The sequence below is a fragment of the Lepidochelys kempii genome, chromosome 1, assembly GCF_965140285.1.
Source record: "Lepidochelys kempii isolate rLepKem1 chromosome 1, rLepKem1.hap1, whole genome shotgun sequence".
Lineage (NCBI taxonomy): Eukaryota > Metazoa > Chordata > Testudines > Cheloniidae > Lepidochelys > Lepidochelys kempii.
The window spans coordinates 346,836,123-346,840,823 of record NC_136380.1 but is presented as its reverse complement, the minus strand read 5'-3'; positions in this window follow the sequence as shown (position 1 = coordinate 346,840,823).

Below are 4,701 nucleotides of genomic sequence, written 5' to 3'. Positions count from 1 at the left end.
CTGTTACAAAGCGGTACTGTGCGACATTAATCAGCTGCCACATTCCACCTCAGCGGTGGCTGCATTTTTGTGGTGGGTGAAGGATTCCTTCTGAATTCTCATGAAAGCAAGGTCTCATAGCAGTGACTCTAGCCAGCCATGTTACTATCAGAAAATGGTTGAAGCTTCTTCATATAGCTCCGCCAATTCATCTCATATCTAACTTAGAGTACTGGGCTCAGTTCTTGATAAAGACAGAAGTCTACTAGGGACAAAATTGGGTCTACTAATGCCATGCCTTCCATCTCTGAACCAAGGCAGGAGTTGAACCTAGGTCTTCTGAGATGAAAGGCCGAATGCAGACACCAAAATTCAGGATCCATGTCCAGAACTTGCTTCAGATTAGTGGCACCACTGTCCAGGGACTATACAGCTCCCTCTTCTACTTGGTAAGAAAACAGCAGAGGTCCCAGATGTCTGAAAACATATTTTTTTTCATTTATGTCTCTAATTCGTCCACTCATTGACATTATTTTAGACACGTGTCCAGCTGCCAACTGGCATTCATAAAACCCTTCCAACTTCTTATATCCCACATCCCCCAGACAGTTAACATTTTTTATGTCCCTTACTCTTTCTCCCTTGGGTCCCAGGAAGCCACGATCACCCTGAAACAAAAAGGACAATGAAAGGCTTTTCCTCTACCGTTGGCACATCACTCAGTACACCCATCTGTTTAAGAACTGCTCTTGTTTATAACTATAGCAACCTATGCTCAGAGAATGCAATTCAGCTGAGCATCTCGAATCACTTTGCAATGACTAACTCATCACACAAAGTTGCATCTAACATAAGTATCTCTATCCCAATTTTATAGCTGGGGAAACCGAGGCCCAGAGGACTTAGGTGACTTGCAGAACAGCAGGAACCAAACCCACAAGCATTGATCCTCAGTCCCTTGGTCAAGCCCCTAGACAAAGCCTTTGCTATACAACACTCTCCTTTGTGTTTGGGGTTTTCCTAGGATTCCAAATGCTATACAGGGGGTGTCCTTCTCATCAGATGTCTGTAAACAGGCATTGATAATCCCCCAAAAGGCAGAGTCCTGGGACTCCTCATTGTCTGGCAGGAAGAATAATCCACTCTATGCTTTGCCCCTAAATACCACCTTACATTCTCAAAGCGCTGTACAAACATCAACCGGTTTCCCCATTGTCTACAGCGTCACAAGGCAGCTCAGTGTTATTTTCCCCATCTCACATATAGGGATTGGCCCTCATCTACACAACACCATGGCTGGATTTAAGGTGGTTGTGAATGGTTTTGTTCTTGTTTGCGTTAGAGATCGGTATTTTAGCCTGGGTAGCTCCCACGGCTCTCGCCCAAGAATCTGACCCCGGAAACCAGAGCAAAGGGAGAGTGAATGATGTGTGGGTGGAGACTGGCTGAAATGTGCTTAGGAACATATGTCCTCAGCAATGGGGTCCATTGCTCAGGGCGCTGGGGAACACGGGAGATCTGCCTGGCTGAGGTGACCATCCAGGTGCTGCAGAAAGTCCAGCTAAGACGCCTGCTGCTTACTCTTTCTCCTTTCGTTCCAGGCAGACCTTTCGGACCCTGCAAACACATGAAACAGCATGTCAGAACGAACAGCTGGTGGTGGCAACCTCCTTGGGCGAGGGCAGAGCTCTGGGGGCAGGACGAGCGCTGCACAGAGGGTTTGAGTTGCCTCTCACTCCCGTCAGGGTGACTTGGTAGAACGGCTCTGCTGCCAAAGGCAGCAGAAGAGGAGACTCAGGCCCCGATTGTGGCAAGTGACTGGATCCCTAAAAGGACTCTGGCCCGTCTCCTCATGCGCACGGGGCAAAGCGATCTATCTGTCTGAGATACTGATACAGCCCCTCGTGTCTGGGCACCTCACGCTCTGTAACGTATTCATCTTCACAGCACCCTGGTGAGACGGGGACGTGCGGTTACCGCGTGTCATAGGGCAGGGGAAGTTAGGCATCTACACGCCTTTGAGGATCTGGAACCTAAGCACCTGGCCCTATGTCACACAGGAAGCTTGCAGCAAAGCAAGGGATTGAACGTTGGAATCCCAGATGAGCACTTAACTACTGAGCATCCCAACCCCCCGCTGTGCTCTGGAACAGGTGAATAAAGACTTGCACTTTTCTGACTTCCCCCATTTAGCTCTTTTCCTTCCTTTGGAGCTGCTGATTCTCAAAGTGGTGCAGAAGGAGAACTGTAGCTTCTCCATTTATAACCATCCTTCTTCTCCTAATGGATGTATTCAATCCCTCCTGGGAACACTGCAGAAGAAGCAGTGTGAGACCCACTCTAGAGTCACCAGTGGCTCTATTCCATCCTACCCTGGCTCTACTGAACCTGGAGGCAGGCTTCCATGGTGTTCAGCATGTAGGCTTTGAACTACATCATGACAAAATCGTCTGCACTAACGTCGCGTTTGGCATCCAAAGATCTCAAAGCGCTTCCCAAAGCTGGGGAAGGATCATTATTCCCATTTTACAGATGGGTGGGGAAAGGGGGCCCAGACATTTCAAACGAATTGCACAAGGGTATGACGAGGTTACCTACGATGGCATGAAGCTGACCTGCAACCGGTAGCAGCAAATATCTCCAGAGATGGGACACGAAATGGGGACGGCTCTGAGCTACTGCAAAAAATTCCTTCCCAGGTGTCTGGTTGGTGGGTCTTGCCCACATGCTCAGGGTCTAACTGATAGCCAGATTTGGGGTCAGAAAGGAATTTTCCTCCAGGTCAGATCGGCAGAGACCCTGGGGGGATTTCGCCTTCTTCTGGCAGCCTGGGGCACTTGCAGATTTAAATAATGTAAATGGTGGATTCTCTGTAACAAAGTCTTTAAACCATGATTTGAGGACTTCAGTAACTCAGCCAGAGGTTAGGGGTCTGCTACAGTACTGGGTGGGTGAGGGTCTGTGGCCTGCCACATGCAGGAGGTCAGACTCGGTGATCAGGATGGTCCCTTTTGACCTTAAAGTCTATGAGGGCACACAGAGCAGAAGAACAGGGAATGGAACTCAAGTCTCCAGACTCCACCCCGCTGCTTTAACCACTAGCTTATTCTGCCTTAATAATGCAAGAGGGGCTCTCACCGTGCACTGCATTTAAGGATGAGATTTACCACCAGGCCTTGCAATACAATAATCTCTGGGTTTCCACAACTGTCACTATTTCCCGTCGAATTCCATCTACTTCTTCTTTATTCCCATCTGCGTGTCCTACTACCTGGAACCTGGTGTTGTTACTGCCGTACCTAGTTGGGGATTTTTGGCCCGTAACTCACTCCTCTGGGAACACAGTGCAAGAGTTCGTGCGGACTCAGAGCTCCATGAGGTCACGCAGGGAAAGGGATGCAGGGAGACGAAGCTGCATGCTGAATTAAAAAGCCATTTGTGGATGGGCCATGCTGAATGGGCAAGGAATGCAAGTCAGTTACACTCAGTGTTGTGGCCCATGTTTTCAAATCCACCTATAGGATCTCGACACTCAACTCCCATTAAAATCAGTGGGAAGTGGGCACCCATCCCTATGTGGCTTTGAAAACCTCATCCTATAGCAGCATCCACAGCTAGGGCTTCTCGCCAGCCAGTCTTGGGCCTGGTGCCACAAAACCATCCTCATACGCTTCAGGGGCTGGATCACTCGATAACTGCCCTGTTCTGTTCACTCCCTCTGAAGCATCTGGAACCGGCCACTGTCAGAAGACGGGATACTGGGCTAGAGGGACCACTGGTCTGACCCTCTAAGGCCGTTCTTTTGTTCCTACTGACTTACCATCATGCCAATGGGGCCTCGGACTCCTGCAATGCCCTCCTCCCCCTGTTAGCAAAGAGAGATTTAGTTTCATTACTGTGTCTACAAACAACGAAGCATGGATAATACACACAAGCCCCATCCTGCGAGCCCTGGGTGCATGGTGCTCCCACTGAAGTCAATGGATGACCTGTGCATAGAGGCCCATAGTGCCCAGTTCCCCTGCTGTAAGTGGAGAACGGCAACCTGGACAGCTTCAAAGTCATCGCAAAGCTGCGCTTACAGCTGTTCAGTGCGTGCGTAGGCACCGGGAGGCAAGACAGTCCCTGCCTGGTGGGGTAGGGCCTAGCGGGCGACCGACAGAAAAGGTTGGGGGTAGGGAACGATCTTCTCAGCTCCCAGCGTTCCAAGGAGGCGTCAGATGCGTTTCTATTGCGTCATTCTGTGCAAGCAAAGGGGCAAGTTCTGTCTGCATGAACTTCAAGGAGACCAGGTACCGTAAATAAGGCAGCCCAGAATTTGGCCTGGAATGCACATCATTGCTCTGTCCCCTCTACATTTGTGGATAGGAATTGTTTCCCTGTTATTTTCCTATCCCTTTACAAAATGTGTGTACATGGAGCCTTCCTATGAAGTGTAACCCATGTGCCTATACCCATCTATAACACACGCCCCATATCTCTAACCTGCTTACACCACCTATTACTCATGTATTAACCCTTCAGAAATCTTCAGATGCACTATAGCCTTGCCGGCTAATTCATCGAGTACATTTTGGCCTTACAAGCTAAATCCTGGAAGATTTGTCTGACGGCAAGTGCCAAACATTTATACCGACCTAAGTACACCCCAGGAAGCCAGGTTCTCATCTCAGTTACACTAGTGTAAACCCAACGTCATGCCAGAGAATCCAGTGATTCACT